The 27,271-nt window shown below is 36.3% G+C and overlaps 1 protein-coding gene across 4 annotated transcripts in view; it reads right to left on the bottom strand.

Moving 5' to 3' along the window:
* The window catches only part of kcnn2 (potassium calcium-activated channel subfamily N member 2), a 553,897-nt gene that overhangs the window by 356,558 nt on the left and 170,068 nt on the right, over positions 1 to 27,271 (bottom strand). The window contains exon 1 of one of the 4 annotated variants that reach the window (XM_039758941.1): positions 26,250 to 26,400. The exons of the other annotated variants lie outside the window; for them this stretch is intronic. The gene's annotated coding sequence lies outside the window, so the exon portion shown is untranslated. Of the gene's footprint in view, positions 1 to 26,249; positions 26,401 to 27,271 lie in introns of those variants that run through there. 4 annotated transcript variants of the gene reach the window in all.

Here is a 27,271-nt window from a genome sequence, read left to right as displayed (position 1 = left end):
TTTTAAAAGTACTGTTGTTGACAGCACAAATGGGCTGGCATCCCTGCCGGGATGGATCCCAATCCATTATCTGGCTTGGAGGCCAGGAGATAGAAAAGACAGGGCACTTCCTGTCTATCCCATGAGGTTGGCATGAAAAGCCAACAATTTTGTGGAGTGTATTGGCATCCCAGCAGGGGTGGATAAAGGACCTTTACTCGGCCATAAGGGCAATATTATAGACCAGTCGGGCAGGTCTCCATATACTTCTCTGAGTCTTAGTAACCAAATGGATACCCGCAGGGCATACTGGGAACATTAGTGTCATGGAGCAGCCCTGTTGGGTTCCATGGGTGCCACCAGGGGGTGAAACGGGGTTTTATGATCCCTGCTTTCAGGAATTCTGCTTGACCTGGCAGAGCTTCGAACGGAGTATCCTCTAGGTACATGAAGCACTCCCAGGATAAAAGGAGTCATTCTGTTTCACCCAGGCAAGATGGATACGGGTGTGTAGTGTGGCAAAGCTCACTTGGAGAAGTGGAAGGAGAAGAAGTGAAGAAGAGTGTATTGTGCTTGTGCAACTGTTAAATGAAAGCTGTTATATGGTACTTTATAGTAATAAAGTTTGCATTTAAACTGGGAACTTGTGTCTATGCTGTTGTGTCTGGGGCTTGGGGTGATGCATCGACCCTTACAGGTCTCAGTATAAACACTTATCCTTAAAACGGCATCTATACTTTCTACAGTATGGTTTGAAATTACAGTAAAGGTAAAAGCTGATATCCCCAATTTATACCCTTTGTAAATGAAACCTATTACCAAAAGAAAAAATGTATCTGGATGAGATACTTAAACAACTTAACAATCTGCGAACCCAAAACCCATTTCTTCATCTTTTTATGTTTCTAATTACTGTAAAAGTTCATTAATCAGCAATATCTTAAACAACATAGTTGCATGATATCCCATTGCATTGATAGAAGGCTGGAGTATGACCTCTCCCCTCCTTGACATGCCAACATTTTTATATGTACTTTCCCTCAGTTAAAGGAACATTACATCAGACAAACATGTAATGCATGTCCATTACTTTATGTATTATACTGTAGAGCAAAAAGAACACATTAAGGGCCGCATTCTGTAATAAGGAAAATGCTAAATATTTATCCCTTCTTTTGTATGTGTCTAAGTTAATTTAGGGATTTACATTTTATATCTCTTTAGTCTGTTCTAATGTTTTTATTTTGGTTTTGGTTATTCATTTTCTATGAGTAACTTCTGTTTAGATTTATTGTCTAACTTTGGCATTATGTTTTGGAAATTCTGCTTTGTTTTCTTGTTAGTGCTGCCATTTTCTGGTATCATCATGTCTGATTGATAGGGACTGTTCTCAGAAGTCATGCCACGCAATTTCATTGGTGAAACTGTATATATACTGGCAGCCTGCACTGTCACATCATACTTCTACATTCCTTTTACGCTTTTGCTTGTGCTTTCTACAGAACTCCTATTTATGAATATCATTATCTGTTTTTTTACTTTGATTTTGACTTTACGATTGGGCATTGACACACTTTAAATTGAACTGCTTTCAAACTTTTCCTTTTTTTTAATACTCCACCTCTTTAAAGCAGTACAGTCTAGAAGATGTAGGGATCCTTGCTTTATTTTTTATCACAATTTTTGGTAATTTTTTTTTAACTCCTGACACTCAGATTTTCTAATTCTTTTTAATTTGACCCATGTCTTTTGCTAGCTCCCACCAATGGCTATATATATATTTCCTGGTTCAAATATGCTATTCCTCTTGTGGTCAGGGTAAAAGCTTGGACCAATACAATGAGTGATCATGTGATAAAGAGGATCTTTGTTGAGTTGTTAAAAAATACTTAGAACTCTCCTATGTTTCTTTAACATCAAGTAAATGATTACTGACCTCATTTCTCCAAATAGTGTTAACAATACATTCAATTCAGCAGTGCATAGAAATTTTAATTGTACCTCCTAGACTCGTCTTACCATATACAACTAAAATCAATTTCCAGGATACTTTCTTTTCCACAATAATTTTAGACAAAGGCCTTTAACATTTATTTAATTTTTGGAAATACTTTATGAACATGTTGGAATAAGATTAAATTTAAGGATCTCTCTCTCAAAGACTCCTAGGTAAAACAATAGTATTAAGCATGACAAACTGACAGATATAAACTACAAATATGGTGATTCAGGGAAATGGTGATACAGTACTTGTTCAGACTTGCCACCATATACTTAATCTCTTAAGAAGAAGATGACAGGAACTTGCTCAGAAGCAGATTGCACACTACCTTACTTCACTAAGCTGGACTACAACTCTGAGGAATTTAAACAAGTCAGTTATATTCATCAGTGCTCATTCTCATTTGTCATAATAAACCCTTTATTTGATGATGTTGAGGGAAATGCTATTTTTTTACCCACAATTAAAGCTGATGCTATCCTGGACACCACATTACTGGATCCCTGGACTAAGCAGCAGATATATATTTAGGAAAATATATTAGACATAAAGTGCAGTGATAGTTAAAGGTACAGGATGTTGCCATTGTAAATCAATGTAATCTTTGTATATTAATAGGGCTTACTCCTATAATGTGAATAGGACATTTAATATATGTCAGGATCAATCCCTGCAATACAGTTAACTCTGATTATAAAGACAATACAGGGTTGCGTGCCAACGTGCACAAATGGCTAATTCAAAGAATGCTTTTCATAATAACATTCCTGAAAATTTGGAAAAAACATCCATGCCATGTCCAAAGTTACAATGCATTTATAAGTATTAGCATTTAAATTGAAACCTTGGACTTGGGGAAATAGGATGTGCCATCTTTTAAAGCATAAATATTCATGATGCAAAACTGGAATGTTGAAAACACATGGCTGTTATAAACTGTGCCACACAACACTCCCCTAGAATGATAATGCTATAGACTTCACCATCAAGTCTGTTAAAATAAGATAACAATATGGAAAAAAAATTACATTAACAAAAAAACGAATTAGTGGAGGGCAAAACTAGGATTCATGATACTTTGAATATTTGCTTGACAGTGGTAATTCTTAATTTAAAAACACATATCAAGAAGAATCATCATTTTTGAGAGAGTAAGGTTTTATCTGACAGTACAGAATGAAGGAGAGAGCACATTTATTAGGAAGCATTATGAACTGGCAGAAAGCTGAACATTTGAGCTTTAAAAGGACAAGCAACTTCAAGATGGAATTATCATAGGGATCTATGACAAGCAGAAGTCTCAGAATCTTCAATGATCAAAGACCTGACTTAATGAAATGCAATTGATACAGTGAGGCATTATAAAATAATATGGAATTTTTAACTAATATATAATAATTTGAACATTTGAAAAACATCCATTGGAATTAATAGAAATGGCAGACACGAAAAAACGATAGCAGTTCGTATTAGAAAAAAAAACTACACTTTTGCAGCTCTCGATTGCGGCAAAAAGAAAAAAGACATTGCCAGTGAATTCGGAATTTCCCTATCAACACTGTCAACTTTCTTGAAAGAAAAAAAGAAGAAAAATCTCAGGTTGAAAATGTATGCAAACTGCTACATTTGAAGACGTTGAAAAAGCTGTTTTTATGTTTGATGCTTGTTCAAGAAACATTCCTATTAATGCGGCACTCATTCAAGAAAATGTGAGGTTTCTAAACTCTCTTGGGTCCTCCTCCATCTGGACAAGACATCGAAGAGCGTCCCGAAGTGTGATCACCACGTCTGTAAAATACTCTTTATCTGTTGCTGGGGCAACAGTAGGTTCACACTGTTGGGGCGGCTCTTCACCGAAGCATACAGAAAAGATCTTGATGGTTGATGCAGGGAACAGTATTACTTGGCCACTAACCTGGTCACAATCCTGCCTGACTGCTGTGTTTGTGTATAGGAGAGTGGCAGATCCAGCTACAATAAATAACCATGCTGTTCCTGTTTCAAACTGAATAAAGCTGGTTTTGCTTAAGTACTGAGACTAAGCCTGGTGTTTTGAGGTGCAAGACAGGTACTCATAGCATGCCCACAATCTTTTAGGATTCGCTTCTGTGGTGCCTCACTGCTGCATTGTGAGTCTGTGGTTGCCCTGCCCTGTCAAAGGACAAAAAATCTTCCACAGACGTGGCAATCATGCTTCATGACACACTTCAGTGAGACATTCCCATTGGGTGGGGCTGATCCCAAAAGAGTTCAGAAACCTCACAATATGAAGAAGAAGAAAAGGATGATTAGGCTTCTGATTGATAACTGTGTTGACCACAACATGTTTCCGCATTTCGATAAAGTTCGTGTTGAATTCCTCACATGCAATTGCACAGCAGTGCTTCAGCCATTGGGTTTGGGCATCATTAGCACCCTGAAAGTGTGTTATTGCAGGGAAATGCTGAGAAAAATTCTCATCACCATAACTTGTATACAGGAGAAGATTAAAATTAACACGAAAGAAGCTATTGAAATGATTGCAAACGCCTGGACGCAAGTTAAAGAAAGCACTATAGCAACAAATACAGAATCTAATTAGAATGAAATTTTCATTACAACAAAATATTTTTTAGGTCTCTGGCAGTTCATCGTAACCTGAATTTTACCTGTATCTATATATATAAAATTCTTTTCGCGCTTGAAACGGAAATTACGTATGACCACGCGAAACGGAAATTACGTATGATCACAGAACATATTATAATACAGGAACTAATCACTTCATTTGTGGATGACATTTTTATATCATCTTTACAAATTGTTATTATTTGTGTGAGAGTTATTTTACTGATATTGAAAAGAAATAAATACAAACACGCTGATCTATCCCACAGAAGTGCGCCCCGCGTCACCCTCTCCCAGCCCTCCTATCTGGACTCCAGCGTAAGCCATCCGCCGGTATGGTGCATTCTGACAGAGAAGTTTTATTTATTCGTCCACATCACTGTCACGGAAACTGCCACATTGTAACTTTTTTTTAATTGCAGGTACTTGATAGTAGAAGAGATGAGGAAAACAGCTTTGCGTCTTTCTACTTTTTAACTGTGCTGAGCTGTAAACGATGTGAAGACAAGACTTCCTTCAGTGGCAACGGGTCGTGAGAACAAATTGGACGCTGAAAGGCGTGGAATGTCGGGCTCCTCCACCAGGTCGAGAGCTTCGCAGTTTCGGGCAGCCTCCTCTCTTCTCGCACTGCTTGTGACACCGAGTGCCCCATCGGCTCCTGGGAGAATGGAAATCTTTGTGAATGAGAGTAATTGGCGCCATCGAAGCAAGACTCTCTTTGTAAATTATGCTGCACGGCTATTTACTGTCACTGAAACATTTAAGGTTGCTTTTGTGATGAATTCTTTTAACAACATGTAGGGTTTACATCTAAGAGTTATTTGGACCTTCTGTCCGTTAAGCATGGAATGGCAGCGTCCACATTTCTCAGAATAATTTCTCTCTTAAATCACAGCCACATAGTGCAACGTTGTCAGGCAGAAATTTGGAGGATCACATACAAAATGTGATTTCTATATCACACCGGTCGTGTAGTGCATTTCAGAAGGGATCTCCTACCCAGAGTTGATCCAAATACATTTAAGCTGCTGTTAATACTACTTACCTGTTGTGCTATAGCGCCTTTAAAATGTACTTTACCCTAAAACACTCCAGTAGTGCTCAAAGTATCTTTACTTCTTAAGTGTTAATGTTTTACTGTTTAATAATTTATATACTACATTTTAATTTGTTCCCTTGCACTCAGTGAGCGAAGCCACTGGGTAATCAGCTAGTATATATATATATATATATAGATATATAGATAGCCATAATAGAATGAGTTATTAACCTTAGGGAAATGGACTGAATGTAACTTAAAGCTGAAAGTACAAGAGGTCTCTGCTTTGTCTTAGAGAAGCCACCAATGTAATTTTCCAAGGTTAGAATGAGGTAAATGAGTGACAAACCCTCCTCTAGAAAGTTGTGATAAACTGATGGGCAGGCCCATACATCCCTGTTATAAAGCAGTGTTAAGATTAATAGGGCAACCCGCAAAACCCCCCTCTTAACAATAAGGTGTTCAGAACAATGAGAGAATCGACGAGTCAGAAATTACTGGTGCCGTTAGTTGATTGGAGGAGGTAACACACCTCTGCAAATTAAAAGTTAGATGACGTGATGTGTTAGATAAGGTGATTTCATCATTAAAAAATAAAAAAAGCAGATGAATTGTTTAATTGATTGTGGACTCCATTTACTGAGATATTTGTGCATAACTCTGTGCAAATAAGGAAATGTTCAGCATTCTCATCTGGACTCCATGAATGCCTTCTTTGAAGATGGAGAAAAGCTTTTTCCACAACACTTAATTAAAATACAGAGCGAAGACCTAGCTTGCACACTTGATAAAGTGGATGAAATGAAAATGTTCAAAGGAAAGGAAAAATAGTGTCAGTGGCAACAGCACAACAAATGAACATACTGTAAGCAGAAAAGTAAAGCAAAGTGTGAAAAAGGAAAAAATGCATTTTGCAGTAGTGTGCTGCACAAAGAGTGTGCCAGAAATAGCAGAAAGTACCAGCAAAAGTGATCAAGATTCTGTATTCTTGGTGTCAGTAATAGAAATAAAAACAAGTGTAGATGCTGTTATCACAGAGTATCAGCCACCATGGCTCACTACCATGAACTTTGCCAGCATTTCTGTGACTTTTAAGACTGAATCAGAAGCAGAAACATCAGTGATGCCTGAAATCACTTCTGACAATTTAAATAAAAATCTGCCATTTAAACCAATAAAAGTGAAACTACAGATCACAGGAGGTGCAGTCCACTAGAAGGCAGTTTTTGCCCAAATTAAAAGTCAAAATCAATGAACAAGTGTGAGACTGCTACTTCAGAGTGGTACTTGTAAAATCAAATGGACAAAATCTAATGAGTCGAACTGTAGTTCCTAAGCCAAGTCTGATCTAGCACACAGAAGAAACAAATGTGTATGAGGAAGTAGGGACATTAGGTGATGGTCCTATAAAAAGTGTTGTGAAAAAGGGAGCAAAACTCTACAGTGTAGTCATACTGAGTAACAATTTCCCTAAAACAAATAGGGGAGTAGAAGCTAAAACAGATGGAATCAATGGGTATAACAGAGTAGGTTACACAACCAACAGAGTGGTGTGCACCTATAGTACCTGTGGTGAAAAAGAGTAAAAAATGGATGGATGAATGGATGGATGGCTCTGCATTGAGTGAGAAAAGTTCATTTTGTCCTCAATCGATGACCTGCTACCCAGGCTGGCATGAAGCACTGTAGACTCTGGCAAATTCCAATGGAGGAGTCATGCAGGTACTGTTTTAAAAGGTTACCTTTTAGTATAACATCAGCGCCCGAGATCTTATAGAGAAAGATGTCAAAGCTACTCCAAGAAAATGAAAATGTTATAGCTTATATGGATGCCATCTTGGTCTTCAGGGAGACAAAACAACAGCATGACCTAAGACTCTGGAAGATGATGGAGTTCATACAAGCGTCAGATTTAAAGAAACGCAAGCTTTTCCAGCACAAGCTGGACTTCTTATAGCAAGTTATAAGCAAAGATGGAATCAGGCCAAACTCAGGAAGAGTTTCAGCCATTATAAATAAGGGAGCACCAACAAATATCATAAAACTCAGATGGTTCTTAGGAATGATCAAGTATTTAGCCTGATTCCTACCCAATTTGTCTATGCTTTTACATCACATAAATAATCTTCTGAAATCTGACAGGGAATTCACATTGGGACCACAGCAAGAGAAGATCTTCAAAGAGGTAAAGTCAGCTTTGATCACCAAAGCCCTACTGTTGTCTTGAGGGGTGTGGTTGCATCACTGTGTCTTTTGTTTTTGTCATTATTGGTTGCCATATGTTGTGTTTTTTATTTTGATATTCATATCATTTTTAGTTTAATTTTAAATGCATTGTCATGCATAGAGCACAAGAAAATTCTTAGTTGAATATTACACACTTGTAATCTGCACCACCACCACCTGATCAAGGCACAATGCAATCCCTGCAGATGTCCACATGACCATCATCATCTGATTCTTCCACGTGAAGCCTGAAAACCATGAGGACTGATTGAGATCATTTATGTTAGGTAGAATGCCTAATAGGGGCTGGGAAGGTCTTGTGGCCTCAAAACCCCTGCAGATTTTTTTTTTTTTGTTCTCCAGCCCTCTGGAGTTGTTTTTTGTTTTCTTTTTTCTGTCCTCCTGGCCATCTGACCTTACTTTATCCTTTGTTACTTGGTATTGCCTAATCTTATTTTTATATTTTTTATATAAACTTTTCTTTCTTCATCTTGTAAAACACTGAACTTCATCAAAATGTGCTATATAAATAAATGTTGTTGTTGTTATGTATGGGCCCTGTTATTATGGTCTATAAGGGCATTTTATTTATAATTTTATTACACCATGTTTTAAACATTGGCATTCTTGTTAGCAGGATTGGCAAAGGGAGAAATGATCTGGGATTTTCCAGACTATAATGTATGTGTGTCTCATAAATATATATATATATATATATATATATATATATATATATTTTTTTACAGTGGTATGTCGATCCACTAGTTAGTGGTGCTGTCTAAAAAATGCAGGAGACCAGTTTCTTATTTCTAACTGGTCACTTTCTGTGTAGGTTTTTTTTGTCCAAGTACTTCAGTTTACCTCAGCAGTCTTAAATTTGTTTTTTTGAGTGAATTCTGTGATGAACTAGTGTCACATCCAATTTGGTTTTGCAAAGGATAGCGATTTTCATTCATAGCTTTTATTTACATAATCATAGCGAATCTAAGGTGGTCAGCGATGCAGTCATCTGAATCCATTCACATGATGTGATATGCCCAGTGATTCAGTCCAAGTAATCCTTGACTTGCTCCAGCAAAATCAAACATGTTGAATTTTTTCTTTAGTTGCAGGGATAGGATGTGTATGTAGAAGAACTGAGAACCAATGAAGGCTCATCTGGAAGTACAATGATACAATGACAAAAAAGATTAATGCATGTTTTAAACATTACAAACAGAAGAGAAGCCCATCTGTCTGACATATGTTATACATATACACAAGAGAATAGAAAAGAGATAAAAAAAGGAAAAGACTGCGGTTGCAACTGAACTCCTATCAGCTGTTAACCCTTCATACAGCACTGGCTCCATCAGGCAGCACAGCACCGGCTATCACCAACAGGTGCAAGCAAGACTGGGGTAAGGAAATGTGACATGGCCAGTGATTTTCAGTTGTGTAAATTGATATGGTCTGAAAACTACACAAACAACTTCAGTTGGTGAGCCTAACATGCCCCAAGACTAAAAGTGTCATAAATTTTTAGCAGTTTATTTACCAAAATTGACAGTTTTGCTTTTATTGTAGAACTAGTAACAGCGCATTGCACAATAACGTGCAGTAAATACACTTGACTTGAGCATTCATAGTTTTCATACTATTTCTCTGTATGCTTAGCATTTGTTTGCTTAGAGGTTGATGCGCTTGCTGCTTCCTGAGCAGCTCTTCTTTTCTCCACCCTAGCGGCCCGCTTCTTCTCTTCTTTTGTCAGCATTTTTTCGCATTAAAAATGATTCAGTCAGTGTTTGTGTTGCAATTACATAGTATGTTTTCTTTAATTTTTCATTTAAGCTGGCACTTAAGCCTCCAGTATGCCTCAAGAATGATTTAAGATATGAAGAGATAGGGGAAGTGATGGCAAAGATGCTAGGGATGAGAATGGTGCCCATACGCATGCGCTGCACAGCCGCCCTGCTGGCCGCTGCTGAGAGTTGATTCTACAATAAAATAAAATAAAAAGAGAAATAACTTTGGAGGTCAATCATCACCCCAAAAGTGGATAGTAGACATCACATAATATACAGCATGTGTACCAAATTTCAGGCCAATGGGTGAAACAGTTTGCGAGCTACATGTGATTTAAAATTCTGGATAGACAAATGGACAGCCACTCTACCATATTATACATAAAGAAAATTGATTTAATACAACTTATGGCTACAGAATTTGCAGTCTGCAGGATGCAAGAATTAAAATGAAATTTTGCACCATACTATGCAGATATACTTTTTTGTTCCCATCAGGCACACCATCTTAATATTTTTTTGTCAGAAAACTGAATCTGCATTTGACATTTAAATAATTCTGGAAGTACTCTGTATATAATGTCATAAAGTTGTAAAATGTTACAGTTTAGAGAAACATGATATAGAACTATAGTTAGATATTTACAAAAACATGCAAAAATTGACACTGACATGATTGTGACACATCTGTCTATTATGATAATCATCCCTTTGACTTATGAGAATTTCTTTTCTATATGATCCACAATGTGCAGCAACCTCATAGGAGCAGATGGAAGTGTTTCTTGGTTTTGGTACATTACTTGCATAACATTTAGTAAAATAGTTTTTCAGCAATTGCTAAATGTGATGGAGCACAAAAAACAGGATATCGTTCTACAAATCCCTTATGTGTCAACTTAAAGGAACCTCTGTGAACACTCAGCTACATAATCGAAATATGCAGTTTAAATGAATATGAGTGTCTCCTCTGCAAAATGCCCACCAATTCACAAACCAGCAAAAAAAAAAAAAAATTAAAAAAATGTACATGAACTTCACCTGACTCTTTTCACTGCCACTAAAACCAGGATGGGTGTCTTTTAGTCCTAAGGCCTACTTTTTCATCTGCCACCCTATACTTGTGAAAACATATATAGTAAAAAAAAAATTCTGATCATTGGCTAATAAAGTGCATTTGATTTTTAGCACCTGGCACTAATCACCCTCTTAAGGAGATGGAAGTAGTGTACATTTTCAAAAACAACTTCTGCATATTGGCTTTGTTTTCTTGAATAATGATAAAGTAATATGTTCTATGTGTTGATTGTTACCTGAGGTTAGATTAGCCTAGCTTTAGGGCTTGATGAGGACTGGAATGATTTTTAGTTATATGCTGCTATGTAAGTCTTAACATCACTGTATACAAAAAATATATATTTAACTATAAATTATAGTTGAGTAGGATTCATTATTAACAGATTTGCTTTTCTTATTTGCTTTAATGTATTCATACTAATATCATCATTCTAGTTCTTTGTTGTAAAAAAAAGATTTTTAGCTTCAAAGCAATCACCACGAAAAGGAAACAAATGTCTATATGCAATACAGGAAATTATATCTCAATAGACTGCATATTTAGTTATATTAATATGATATTTAGCGAATTGGTGTAAAAACTAATTTTTTTTTTTTTCAGGCAAAGATTTTATACCAAACATTGTGATAGAGAGCACTTTTGGAGTTGCCAGAGTGCATCAGCATTTCAATAACGGGCACCTTGATGTTTTGTCCCATGTTACAGATTCCCCTCTATGCTTTTAGTTTTTCATTAGTTGCTTTACATTTCAAAGAGCTGTTGTTAATTTTACAGCTGCTTTTCTTTGTGCTGTTTCTCAAACCAAGTTAAAAGGTGATTATTTTTAATCCTTCAAACAAGAAAACCCAGCATCATCCTCATGGCTTTTGTCCATAATGAATGAACAAGGATGAATAAAGAGAAGCAGCCTGCTAGTATTAATTACCTGCATCTCCTTTTAAGTAAGCAGCTTCCTTACATACAATTGAGACATAATTCAGATGTGAGTAAAGATGAAGTGGACTGATTTATTCATTGTTGCATAAACGAAGAATCCCTGTGGTTTCATTTCAGCAAAATTTCAGTTACCTAACACAAAATATTTCAGCCGTAAATAAGGCCATTAATATGTTACTTTAGCACAAAGACTTTTTTTTTCAAAAGTGAAATGGGTGCTGCTAGTATGGATAATAAAAGATTGAGATCTTCTGGAGGCACCATTTGAAGTTTTAAGTAAGGAACCACCTGAAGCTATGCATGTTTGGGCATGGCCAGTACTTAGATGGGAGAACATCTAGGAAAAGCTTGGGTTACTGCTAGAAGAGGTGTTGTTGAGACCAGTAGACAGAGCTTATCCTGTGGTCTGTGTGTGGATCCTAATGACCCAGTGCAGTGACGGAGACACTGTGCTGTAAATATGGAGCCATCCTTTAGATGAGACGTAAAACTGAGGTCTTGACTCTCTGTGGTCATTAATAGGTCCTAGGCATCTTTTGAAAAGAGTAGGGTTTAATCTGATGTCCTGGCTAAACTGCCCATCGCAGCCTCATCCATTCTGCCCTGCCTCAAATTGAAACCTAACAGTTGACATGTAGTGAGCATACTGGCGCAATAAAAGTTGCCAGGTGGATGCCATATATTGGTGGCGGTTGAAGTCATTATTATTATTATTAAATGGGCCTAAAATTTAAATCAATGATTTTATTTGTTAAAGTCTTATTTCTAATTCTCGAAAGCTTAAAAATTAAATCATGATGACAGATTCAAGATTTAAGTTTAAGTGCTAAGTATTTCTGACAGAATTTATATTTTTTTTAAATTGAGAGAGTTTTGGAAATGTTAAAGATACATGACACTTTCTCAGTAGATCAACAGATGTAGACGTTTGGGTGGGCACAGTCTGGGGGAGGCCTCAGCTGTGGGCGTGAAGTGATGATAAATTAACGTCTCTATATTGTGTGTTATTTTACTTACTCTAAAAACATTTTACTCACATGCTGATGAACTTTAAATGTCATAAATGTCATAGAAGGGTTACTCTAATATGCAAATTCATGTTCAAGGAAATACAATTTGTAACATTTTTAGAAGTAGTTATTCACTGTTTAGAAGGAAATTGCTTATTTATCTGAGAAGAAAAATCAATTTATTATGAAACTTGAAACTGTTAAAGTAATTTGATATAAATTTCTTATAAGTATAAATGATTAATGATTTATAAGCACCTATATTCATATGCACTGTATATTGTCTAGGTCAAGGGTTTCTAAACTTTTTAATCTGAAGATTGTCAAGAATGCATGCCAGAGGACTCACCTGAGGTATGCAATACTTCTCCGTGACAAGAGGATACACTCTCACCAACAGTCTTTTCTCTCTTTTTTTCACATATGGTGCCAAGAAGATGTCTAATCAGTGCAACTGAGCCAGAGAAGCCCTTCCCCTTTCAGTCCACACAGTATAAAACCAGAGGTCTGTAAAGAGCTTTGAGGGCCTAGACTTAAGAAAAAGTTTGTGTTTAGAGGTTTATGGAACCTGGCAAATCATGACTTTAATTAGCTGATTTTTAGAATATTTTTTTAGTAATTTATTGGCCTCATAAAAATCATTAATTTGTTACTTAGGGTGTTTCTGAGATCAATGAATTCAGTGGTTTCATTTATTTTTCATTTTAATTTGTTTTAATGAGTGTTTCTTTTTCATTCTTTCTCCCGCGATGCCAGATTATTTTTATATAAATGACAATGATGTTGTGCAGTTGCTAGGCTGCTGCTAGGTATAACAATCGGAGGTATACATTGTGTGATGTCTTCGCCATGATGAGATAAAAGTTGCCATCATGCATTTCCAAATTGTCTGAGTATTAAGAGTACTTCAAATAACTTAGTATATGACATACTGTATTAACTTGATCTCTGGATTTTGACTCGTTTTGTTTTCCTGATTTTGATTTTTGCTTCGGGCATTGGTTAATAAATAGTACTTGACTTCCTGACTTGATTTTTGAACCTGATTTCTGATTCATGTTTTGGGTTTTGCTTAAAATGCGTATTTTCTTACTCAAAGGTATTAACCTTAACCTTCTTTTCTGACTTCATCACCTGAACCTTAAATTAAAACCATCTATGACTGTGTCTTCCTGTGCAGTCATTACAATGACAACAGTAGCTCAGATTATCTTGAAATTATTCCCAACGCTCAATTCAGCTGATAATGAGTAGTCTTCTAATAATGATGGGAGTTCTTAAGTGTAAACAGGTTCTAAAAGGAAATTCCTGTAGGCCTAAACCTATGTATTATCTTGCAGTTTCAGCAATAGTGAGCATGGGCTTCTAATTTGCTCATTTAAAATGATTGACTCTTTCTCTATTTGTCAGTCTGTCTTAGGATAATATCTAAATGTTTAAGATATATGCCTAATTTTTAACAGAACCTTTTCCAGAAACATGAAGAGATTTGTGGACCTTAAGTGTTTATACTGGCTACCTGTTAAGTTTATGCCTGATTTCCTTTTTACATTTAAAAAAACATGAAACGGCCTATTCCCTACATACCTCTCTGAACATATCATTATGTACATTCTACAGCATGCATTAAGATCTTAAGATGCCAGTCAACTAAGGAATAATAAAACAAATGTGAGAAGTCAAGATTTTAGCTGAAGGGTACCAATGCTGTGGAATGATCTGCTTGCTTGCATAAAATTCCCCTCTTTTACTTTTAAGTTAAGTTAAGCAATAAACACATATTACTTTAGTCTAGTATAGTCTAAGTAGAACTGCTAATTGTTATGAGTTACAACTCCAAAAAAAACCTTCACCTATAAAGTAAACTTCAAACCTCAAGCATTAAATGACTGAAAAGCAGGCTTTTGGTCTTTTTAAGAAACACTTAAACCCAAAATTATATTTTTTAATTAAGGTACTTACCCCATGTAGTTTGTAGCGATTCCAAGTTTTCATGCAAAGGCAGAGATAATAGTCTATGGTGACCAGCACTGGACAGCAGAAAACAATATCAGAAACTTCCATGAAAAAATCGTATGTTACTTGTGTAGTGTTCAGAAGTGAATGAGTATTTGAACTGTACACTTGCGTTTAGCGATGATGTACCACTGGAGTATCTCAGAATTATTTGGAAGCAGTCTGTTAAACTGAGTGGGTTATTTTGACCTTCTGCTTGTTGAAGCATCTCAGATATGTACAAGAATGAGACGCAGATCTTGCTCTATCATTTTGGAAAAGTACGCAGTCACCTCGGTGAAGAGCAATATTAGCATATGAATAAACTGGGTTGGACTCCTGGCCAAACAGGCAGGCAGCCAGGCAGATCTTCAATTTAACCTTCTTGGTGTTGGCTCAATCCGCCTCACTCTCGGAATTCTATGTAAAAAATGTTACCCTCGAGAGAAAGCTGGTCTGATCAGTTATACATTGCTAAGCCTAAATAAAACTCAGGGCAGTATTCTGTTGCCATCTAGTAGATAAAATAACATTATGCTGCAAAAAAATCATGAATATTTCTATCTATTATGACACTCTGTGGTAACTCATCAATAGCACATTTCCTGATTTTTATTTCCCCCAGGGCATGGTTGTTAAGTACTTTTGCAAGTGTAAGTGAGTGTCTTTTAGCAAGTACATAATAGTGCATATTCAGGTAGGGATTCTGAGTGTTCTGCCAATGTGAGTGCTTTCAGGGGTGTAGAGGCACCTTGGGGAAATGAGGACGTTACCCCTAGTAAATGACAGCTATGCTATCTCAAAGCCTGGAGATAGTATTTTAATTGAGATAGGACCAAGAGATAAGATTTGTGCCAATTTTGATAGTGGGAGTGGAATAGTCAGAACCAAAATAAAACCCATGAATCAAACTCAGGGACATCAAGCAAATGTCAAAATCTGGGAATCAAAGATATCTTCTGTCAGAATCAAACTGTGATCAAAAATTCAAAAAATAAGAGTAAGGATTCATTAACAAAGAAATAAACAAAAAGAAATTACATGGAAAATGAGTCAAGGGTTTATCCATCAAACTGAAACTTGAAACCTAATGTAAGCAAATGTAAAGCATTACACATAGGAAGTAAAAATGCTACTTTTGAATATACAATGGAAGGCCTGAAAATTAAAATACACCTTATGAGAATCATTTAGGAGTCGTACTGATCTCGACACTATCAACTGCCAGACAGTGTTCAGAAGCCTTTAAGAAGGCTAACACACTGTTAGTTATAGATACAGTAGATAGACAGAACTTTATTTGTTGCCAGGGAAAATCTTGGCTTTTTACAAAAGCTCCTTAAATAAATATAATCATAAACAGGCAGATAAATAAATAAATATACAAACACACTTTGCTCTGAAAACATACCAGAATGACTATAAAGCAAGAAAATTCAAAAGAAAGAAAAGTTCTGACTTGGTTGGCAGACGTATTGCTGATGGTATAAAAGAGCCCCAGTAGGGTTTCTTGACACAATTCTGCTAAAACATTCATTGGCTAAAAGTACTCAGTGTTAGTGTGACAGAGAGAGGATATACAGCATTGTTCATAATGGCATTCGGTTTTGCTTTAATTTTCTCCTTTTCTACTACCTCCAGGGGGTCCAGAGAGCATCCTATAACTGAGCTTGTAAATTTAATTAGCTTGTTGATTTGGTGGGCCTCTCTTGAAGTGATGTTACCAGCCCAGCACAACACAGTGCAGAAAATCACAATCACACTGGCCATTACAGAGTTACAGAAGATGTGAAAGAAGTCACTTTGTACATTAAAGGAACACAGTCTCCTAAGGAAAAAGGTCCTGCTGTGCCCTTTCTTGTATAGTGCCTCTGTGTTCTGAGACTAGTTCAACCAGTCATTAATATGGACCCCCAAGTACTTGTAGGAGTGGACCACCACTACTCTAATAGTGCCTGGACACATAGGCTCTTTAGTGCGGCAAAAGTCAATAACCAGTTCCACGGATTTGCTGATGTTAAGGTGCAGACAATTCTCTACACCAAGAAACAGACTTCTTCACCTGACTCATACTCTGTCTCGTCATACTCTGTCTCATCCCGTTTATCAATACACCCCCTAAGTGCAGAATCATCTGAGAATTTATGCAAGTGACATAAATACAGAGGTGTACAGAGTGAAGAGAAAGTCTCATAAACTGAGGTCAGCCAGACAAATAGTCCATTATCTACGACATCCTCCTAATATCCATAGCTCATCCACCTAATATCCATAGTTCTCTCAGTGCTGCCAGCCTTGTCCAGGTGAGAATAAACAGGAGATGAATTATGAGAAAGGGTTCATAATGAACATAGGGACACAGCTGGAAACTTGTTAAGAGTGAATTTCACAGAATCATTAGGAAATTCCTCTTCAAACATAGAACAATAGACACATGGAATAAGCTACCAAGAAGTGTGGTAGAAAGGAGGACTTTTAACACTAGACCTGATTTAAGCGGATTGGAGCTTTGTTGGGCTGAATGGCCTGTTCTATGTCAAGTTTGTTCTAAAAACTCATATAAAACATGGCCCATTGAGCCGACCTTTAAACCCTTAACCTAATGAGGTCAGGGTCACAACCTGTGTTAACATGCTTCCACTAATCAGAGGGCGCATCATAGCAACCCGATCCACAAAATGGCAGCATCCAAGAAAAAGACAAAATGGCTTCACAAAATATACAAACAATTTTTAAACATTGCTAAGGTGCATGAAACTCAAAAACTTGATTCAGCGATTCAGAATCTCTGTCTGTCAAATACCTAGAATCGATATATAATTAGCAAGAGGTTTGGATGGAACGTACAGAATATTTTTTTCAAAATCAGAGATCATAACAACAGCAGTAGAAGGCCAACACAATGACTTATTTCCAGGACAATAAAAGTGTCAGTGTGTTTACATCTAGGTTGAAGTCTATGTGATGATTAGAAATTTGTTTCTCTCACTTTATATAATCAGGTACCTAATATGAATGCTAAAATCAAAATTATTTCCAGACTTCCCCCACATTATGGCTGGCCATTGGCTGTCATTTGGCTTAGTGTTAAAACAAAATAATTAATTAGTGCACTGTTATTCTAGCCTGTGGAGAGAATATAAAAATGTATTTTATATTCACTAATAAGATTATTTCTCTGTTTAAGGTTTAACAGCCTTTAAGTTGCCACCGCCTTTTTAGGAGCATCAAATAATGAGCAAAATTACCATAAAACAAAAAGAAAAAAACAAACAACATTTTCCAAGGACTGATGTCATAAAATGAAGTCACTCGTTCTAAGGGCTTCCCCACTAAAAGCAAAATTATAAACACTTTTAGATTTTTTGAAAGCAAAGATTACATTTCAATTGATTAAACCTCTACAATTAATTTAGGTTTCAGGGCTACACTTACAGGTGCAGCAACAGCGTCTCTCAACTTTGTTCTGTAAGTTGCCCATTTCACCAGTTATTGCACAACCCTGCCTCTGCAGGCTATTCATTTTGCGTTAGACATCTACTGTTTGAAAACTGAGCCTTCTGATCCCTGCATCACTCAGCATTTAGATGTCCAAATGTATGCTTTGCTTATCAAGAACGTTTAACAAGGTTATGGTGGACTGATATTATTATTTGAGTGTCAGAGATTTTATGGGGTTGAACAAAAGGATAATCAGATATTCCCTTGTTAATCAATGGAGTTCAAAAAGTCAGGGTTTCCTGGTTGCAACAAACTTTGGACTTTTTTTTAACCACATGGACATCATGAGTAACATGGCTGTCAAAATATCATGGGTTATGTGGCATGTGCATTACATTTTCAGTACATTTACAGCAGCATAGCAACGAGACACACACAATGGAGGCATCCAAAAAAAAAAAATACAAAACTGCAGTGCCAAAGAAATCATATGCTCACCTCCTATCACCAGCAAGACATGAATCTGAATATGACACTAGTCCTTCCTTCTTATTTCTGTTCTTCCTTCTTCTTTTTTTGTAACAAAACTGAATCATATTTAATCAACCAATAATTACCATGTGAGTAAAACTGGATGCAGAGCAATATCAGGTTTAAACCACAGTGCTCAGAAAACCTGTATTGTCGGTTGAAATCAGTCCCCTCCATTGTTCTTTTAGGACTTCACAAGTGATATATCATTATGTTTTCATTTTTATTTTCTTTAATATTATTTCAATATTGTGATACCATCTCCATTTTGCGAATATGTTACTAACATCTGTACCATTGCATGTTGCTGGTTGATGTGATGCTGCTGTATGTGGTGGCTAGAGATATGATGTGAGTTCCATTTGACCTATAATATCATATCAGTCATGTTATACAATATGGCTTGTCAAATTAAGAAGTGGCTGAGCTTAGTTTTTTTTTTTTTTTACAAACTAGGGGGCTTTGCTCCCTGCTCGCTTCGCTCTACAACCCCCCCGGCCTGTACTACACACCAGCTACTTTGCATCTCTGCCGCTCACTTTCACCAAACAACAAATCTTTTAATTCTCGCGGATAGGCCTCTTCAATGGGTAGAAACACTACTTTTCCCTGATGGCAACACGAATTAGACGATCTACAAGTCTCCGACTTAAAGTTTAAACAATAACTACATTCTTCTGTCATATCACCTACTGTATGTCCATATATTCTATCTCTTTTCACTGTTCCGTTATTTCACCTACATCTGTTTTCTATGTTGTTTTTACATTCACATTTACTTATTTGGCTGACACCTTTATTCAAGGCAACTTACAGAATTTATGATACAATTGGTTACATTTCTTTTGCTTTTACAGTTGGAGCACAGGCAGGTCAAGTGACTTGCTTACGGTCAGAGAGTGTCATTAGCGGGATTTGAACCCACCACATCAGGTCCAAAGCCTTAACCGCTACACCACACTATCTTTTGTGAGGTCACTTTCATCTTCAGACAATCCATCTCCCCTGCTGCTTATCTTGTAACTTTGTTCTTCTTCATGTACTTTGTTATTGCAGCTTCGACCAGGAGCAGTTGTCGGTTGGCTTGATGCAAAACAGTGTGTTGAAGTAAAGAGAACACTTTCTTGCTCCAGCACACAGGATAGCATGTAGGGGAACAGTTTTTTGGCTACATGATATGTTTAAGTAATCAACATTTGCCTTTTGTTACATATATATTATTTATATAAGGCTTTATATTAGGATGATTAGGAGGAGGATTGTTCATTTTGATTTGAAGGTTAATTTATAAATTTTTTTCTGCGCCAATATTGTTTTTTAAGATCTAAATGGACACGACATGTTAAATATTGACAAGGTCTACCATTTTATTTTTCTTAGCAATGGCTGACCACAACTAGCCAAACTCTTAGCAGTTACTTTGAGTGACATGCTTACTTTTCAATGTACAGATCTTGTTTTAAAGTACTAACTTCTTCATGAAATTTGAATACTCTCCCTTTGTTCACATAGAATAACTGAAATAGTCCAAAGACTTGTTGTTAGGTTAAATAGGCAAACCAAACAAAATATGGATATATAGTAGGGTGAACGTTGGGATGATGTGGCGTCACATCCAGTATTATTAGTTCATAATTCAAACCTATTGCTAGTATTCTGTTCTTTCTTGTCAACCCTGCACTGGACAAGTGAATTTGAAATATGGTTAGATGTGCAATATTAAATATCCCTTTTTCTTCATATCATCCAGATCTTACAAAGCAGTGCACCAAATAATGATCTGAAAACATTGGTAACTGGATTATCATCAAATCATCTCTAGATCAGGTCAGGCCAACTGTTTTATAGGTAGTTAATATACATAGTTAAATATGTAGTTTCCCAATGTTGTCAGTTAATCATTTAAAAAAGGCTACTTTTAAAGAATTCTAATATAGTCAATGCATAAATAATTTCTATTGCCATGCAGGTGCGTCAGTGGTTCATCCTCCAGGCTGTTCTGAGGTACAGTATGTACTATCACACCAGGACGAGAGTGGAACACTGGCACTAGCCATATCCTTGTTTGTTCCCTCCAAAGTGCTTAGCAATGGCAATTGACTCTACCCCTTCCAGTCCTGCCACTGCATATCCTGACGTTCCCAGAAGGAGGCATCACTCATTAAGAGAACAGGACAGAGCTGCTTCCCAGTGAGACATTGTGAGGCTTTATCAACCAAGAAAGGTTCCTCAAGCAAGGCCCCTGATTTTTACTTTGTTTGGCACCATTGAGCACACATTTTGTTTGATCTTTTGTTTTTTAATTAAACAGGGATGACCGGGTTGGTGCCCCAACAACTTCAATTTGTGGACTTGCAGTTCCTTCTAACAACCATACCATTTATTATAAAACTCAAATTCTGTTATTTAATTACAAAAATATAACAGTCAAGCATATGCCAGGTGAGACCTTCAAAAATAAAAAAATGTAAATAATTATAATGTGAGAGACACCTTTTGTTTCAGTTAATGCTGTTTTTTTTACAAAAAGTATCAGCAGACTACAAGAAATTCAAAGTGCACTTGTTAGAGATCTAAATTAGATCTAACACAGTGTTAACATTACACCTCATTGGTTCCTTTTTGGATACTGACAGATCTATAAAACTTTAATACAACACCAATACCTCAATGTGTAACACAGCTAAGACCGTCTGTTGGGGGTTATCTTGATATCCTCAAGTTTATAAAACCCTTGGGCCCATTCTTTTAGTTTTGAGGCCCCTTTTCTATGTTATCTGTACTGATTTCTATTAAAGTAGCTCTAGGAATAGTAGTAATATGACTTTGCTCTTTCTTGCTAGAACTTGCATCTTAAATGAACTTCGCCTTGTTTTTTCATCATATACTTTGTGTAGGTTCAATTTTAGCCATAGTAAAACAGCCTTTACTCCTCACAATATATCTTTTCCATGCTGATGACCAATCTTGGTAATAATTCATTCTTAAATGACAACACTAATATCATTGATTTTTTAATGTTTACACTTTATTTATCTAATAATAAATTCAAATGGTAAGATATTGCTAAAACATATTCTGAAAAACAAGAGAAGACTAGTCAATCTATTGAGCCTTTTTGGTTACTTAATAGCTATGTTATTCAAACATCAAATTGACAGAAACGTTTAAAACATTTGCCACGGTGTCTCCTTCATTTAGATGATTGAAAAGATTATTCCAGATATAACTTATTACTGACAAAGATGGAAAATGATGTGTCCAGAAGGACAGATAAATATGAAGTGGATCAGCTGGAAAGAGAATGGGCTTAGCGATCAGGAAGTTGAAAAACACGTAATAATCTTAACCAGAAGGATGACAGACAAGAAAAACAATACAAAACTGCATACTAAGTCAAAACGGTTAGAAACACAGTTCTTGATCTTCTTGATGTTAGTTTAGTGCAAAGCAAAATTTATTTGTTTTTAATCAAAAACTTCTGAATGTTACAAGCCATTCCCTTAAATAGCAATAGAAATTTGAAGATCTAATTTACGTTGTGTCAAGCACACACATACTGGGGAAATCCTCAAGGTTCCGATAAGGTAAGCAGTACTACTCCGAATAGAAAGGGGGCACTGCTGTTAACTACCTCTCCTTTCTTGGCTAGAGCTTACTGGCTGGAGGACAAGTGATCCAATTCCCAGTTACTCTGCAAAGTCATGCCCCTTCTGAGACTCAACTTGGAGGAGGACACTCATTTAACTTCTTCTTTTGTTTTGGTTTCTATGTGTTTTCTACCCCATAAGTACACTTAATTTTCCTTGTTTATTCTAACCAACATTAAACAGGGTTTCTACCAGTTTAAACATCAGAATTCTTTCTGCCTAACAATCTGTTCTTTTGACACTTGCCATGTGATAAGAAAACAACTGTAACCTGCCTCAGTGACTACTGGCCTGTGGTGCAGACCTCTGTCGTAATGAAATGCTTCAAATGACTAGTCATGGGTCACATTAAAGCTAGCTTCCCACCTTCACTGGACCCATTACAGTTTGTGTATTGTACCACTTGCCCTACACACTATATTTTCCTACGTGGAGAAAAAGAACAGCTATGCCAAGATTTTGTTTCTTGACTTCAGTTCAGCCTTTAATACAATCATCCCATAGCAACTAATAGTGATTAAACACCTCACTTGAAACTGGATCTTGAACTTCTTGTCAGAAAGACAACAGGTAGAATGTGTTGGCAAAGAAACATCACACACCATCAAACTTGGAAGCCCCTCAGGGCTGCGTTCTCAGTCCGTTGTTCTTTAATCTGCTAACACATAACTGTACTGGCAAATTCAATACAAATCAACTCATTAAGTTTGTTGATGACACAACAGTAGTAGGACTCATCAGTAATGAAGATAAAACATCTTGCAAAGCAGAGGTGGAACAGTTAGTGAGCTGTTGTGGGGACAACAGTCTGTCCCTTAATATTAAGAAGACAAAGTAGTTAATTAAGGACTTCAGAACAAAAGCTGAACATCCCCAACTGCTTATCAGTGGCTTTCCTGTGGAGAGGGTCAGCAGCACAAAATTCTTGAGCATGTACATCACTGAGGATTTTTCCTGGATTTTCAATACCACACATGAGGTCGGGAAAGCTCAGCAGAGGTTGAACTTTATTAGGAGGCTGAAGTGACTGCGAATCCCTCCTCCCATCCTCACCACCTATTGCACTATTGAGAGTGTTTTGACGAGCTGCATCACATCCTGGTACAGAAATTGCAGTGTGTCTGATAGGAAGACTCTACAATGTGTGGAGAGGATGGCTGACAGGGTTATCAGGGTCTCTCTCCCCTCCATTGAGGACATTTCAGGCTAGGGTAGATTAAGGTTAGATTCAAGAAGAAAGCCCTTTGCATGTGAGAGACTTCTCTGTTTGTTCTATTGCCATCTGGTAGAAGATATCACTCCACAAAATCAAGAATAGCTAGAATGTGCAATAGCATCTTCCATGGGCAATTAGACTGTGTGATAGATTAGGAGATTTCTCACTCCCTTGAACCCTCAGACCACTCGTCAGACACCAGGTAAAACTCCAATAATAATATCTATTATTATAAATAAGTGCACAAAGCACCTCCACCTCCCCTATACTTCAATAAACAATACAATAATCCAATAATAAACAATCCTCCAATCTCCCAGACGCTTAGCCACCCTGCCTCCCAACTCAGCTCATCTATCTGGGATCTCCCACAGTCCTTTATAGTCCTCAACCCGGAAGTGTTTGTCCTTCAGTCCATGTGATTTTCTATCACTTTCAGGTCAGGTAAAAACTTCTCTTTTTCTTCAGCCTGTAAGTACAGTATATCATTTCTTCCGTTTCCGCGATTGGGAATTACTTCCGGGCTATAAGGAAAGTATAAGTCCCTGGGCCTCCCTGCAGCATACTCCGGTGGCCCCCATGGTATCCAGCAAGGCTGTGATGAAAAACTCCAAGTTTCATGATGCCCTGCCCTTCCATGTTGCAGGGATGGCTCCATCTGGCGGTTTGGGGGTGTTGGCCGGGATACACAGCCGGAAATCCCTCACAACTACTAAACTCTCTGTAGCATGCACATAATAAGCCAGTTTTTATACACATAATTATTTATTTTTACCAATAGTATTTAATTGACTATTGTATATAAGTGTTGGTTTGACTTTGTGAATTTAGCACTGTCTTAGTTACTTTTTTGTGTTTTTTTTTTCCTTTTCCCTTTTTTTGCATATTTTCTGGTTTTGAGTAATGAAATTTCATCCCACTGTATTTAGATACAGCTGGAATGACAAATAAAAATGTGAACTTGAAGTTGATAATAGACAAGACAGAGACTTTAGTCAGCTGCAGGTTCTGAACCTTCAAATAAATCATCGCATGCCGTATCACCTGAATAAAAAGCCCAATTCAGTTTTTGATTGTCACTCACAGCCTTTAACTCCAACCCCTTGACAGAGATGAGTCAATTGTTGTCTCCTGAAAACCTGTTTTTTTATTTTAGTTGAGTAACACAGATTATCCTTTCATCAACAACATTGTCAATAACATCTTTGGGTTTACCATGTAAATCCTTTTTTGCTCCTGCCAAAAAATGTTACACTGAAAACAGCATGATACCATTAAAAATATTAGATATAAATAAATCTGAGTCGTGAGCTGATTAGAAAGAATCAGACAGAAATGGCCATGATGAAAGCAAGCTTTCTGTTGTAAATCTGCATCGCAAAGTGTCCCCATTATTAAAGACAGTTTTGTTCCATATATTTGCAATGATTATAAAATGCAGTATCTGTATTTTTTCTTAGAAACCGTTTTTTTGCAAAGATTAAAAAATATAAACTATTTTCCGTATGGCCCTGAGATGGCCTGCTTACAGCTTAAGCACACAACAGTTCACTTTACAATAGTCTTCCTACCCCTTGAAGTCTGTCTTAAGTGCTGATTATAAAGGTACCTGTTATAATTTATTTTAATTTATGTTTTTGTATGCTGTTTTTTTGTGTGCTAAGTGATAAGGTAGTAGTATTAAACAAATGTAATGAATTCTCTGATTAAATGGTTTTCATACTCTGAAAGACTTGCAAAACTCTCCTGCTTTTAGATCTTATATAATATGAAATAATATTAAACAAGTAAAAAAAAAAACTAATGAATTTAATGTTAAGGACAACATCAAAGCTCTTGGTTTCTTTAGTCTATTAATTTCAGTTTGGCATTGAAAAATTGAAGTGATTATTAGAGTTTATTACATACTGTTACTATGAATGCATTATATAATTTTATCTGTTGTATTTTGACCAAATAAAAATTGTAGCAATTTGTAATAGACTTGCAGAAAAGAATCTGAACAAGTTATTTCAAAAATATGCCTTACCATTGACAATAGTCATTTAGACCCTTTTGAAACATGCCACTCTGAATCTCTTATTACAAGATATTATTAGTCACTATTGATTTTTGTCTAATGCACTCATTTATGTATTGCTCGTCCATAAAGATCAACTGCTCTTTGTATTTAATGGTAAAATGGTCAATGTCATATAGAACATGGCCTTTAGCAGCGAACTTGATGCTGGTGTTTCAGTTTTTACTCAAAAATGAACAAATCTTTGGAAATTGCAAACTTTGTGGATAAAACAAAACCCGCTGTTGAAGGAAATTTAACTAAACAATGGCTTGGTGGGGTTGCAGTGGCAGAAATAAAAAAAACATAATAGAGACAATAATAAAGTTCTATTACTAGGCAGTTACCTTTTATGTTATATGCTGCTAATTAACATCTGCTTACACCGTTATTAACTTGATTCAAAACTAAAGAATTGTCAAATAATGCTAGAACATAGAAAACCTTAAAAAATTACTATGACTTGTCTGGATCTTATCTTTAAATTACAAATCTACCATATAGATAAACATAAATAAATCCAAAATTAACATTTAATTTCCAGAATACTTCAACTAATACCCAACTGTTTCTACATAACATAACATAATATATATATATATATATATATATATATATATATATATATATATATATATATATATATATATATATATATATATATATTAGAAATAAAGGACAGTTATCCGTTCATACCTGGTGTAAAGCTTGGTACTTTGGAGGCATTCACTACTGTGCTCTTCTTAAATGTACACACTCCTCAGTTTAATGGTCCTCTTCTATTCAAATCCACAACAAAAAAAACACCAGTAATATTATCTGTGTCACTCAATTGCCTAAGCAGGGCATAAAGTGTTGTTACACAAAATGCACACGCTGGTTTTTCTTAATACGAATTTTAAATCTGAATTCTACATAAGGATCAGCGTATCTAACCATAGATTTTTATTTACTTCGGATGCACAAGCAGTTCCCAGTTGCAGGAGCAGGAGCTTCTTTCAACTTCAGGTTCTCACTTGGAAAGAAAAATCCAAAGTGTCTGTTTACAAAACATCTTCAGAGAGACATCAGAGAGGCAGGCTGGTTCTTAAAGGGGAGGGGGAAAGCAACAGGACTGTCACAATGAATGACAGTGTGCTCAACGCACACATTTGTCTAGCCTGTTTTCTGCTGAAAATAATATCAGGTTATTATTCAGCAAAACAAATTAAACATCTGATTCACACGCTAAAAAGCACTACTGCAGGTTATTGCCACAAAATACCACATCTGTCCTGGTACAAAGGGGCAAAACTACAGATTTGTGACAAATATGAGCTTTTGATTTTTTATTTCAAGTAAATATATGCAATAATTTGTTAATATTTTATTTTCTGGAAGACAGTGTTTAAAAAAATAAAAATATAAGTCTGCACGAGTCAGATAAAGCTGCTATCACATTTGCGGGGACCTTTGCACTATAAAACTGAAGCCGCGTTCATTATCTTAATCTTGTGTCATTAATTACACTTTGTTCTTAAACAACACAGATTTACTAGAACTGTGAATGAAGAAAATAGTTTATTGTCAGCAATTCAAAAAAATCCAGCTTATAAATTTTAATTTGAGCTTTACACCACATTGCAGATTATAATTAAATTAAAAAAGGGATTGTAGCTTTGGACAGTGAGGCTTTGCAGGTGCCTGTCACAGTACCAGTAATGTTTAAATCAACAAAT

Source organism: Polypterus senegalus, chromosome 7 (genome assembly GCF_016835505.1).
Source record: "Polypterus senegalus isolate Bchr_013 chromosome 7, ASM1683550v1, whole genome shotgun sequence".
In the NCBI taxonomy this organism is placed as follows: Eukaryota; Metazoa; Chordata; class Cladistia; order Polypteriformes; family Polypteridae; genus Polypterus; species Polypterus senegalus.
This window is presented reverse-complemented; position numbering and strand designations above follow the sequence as displayed.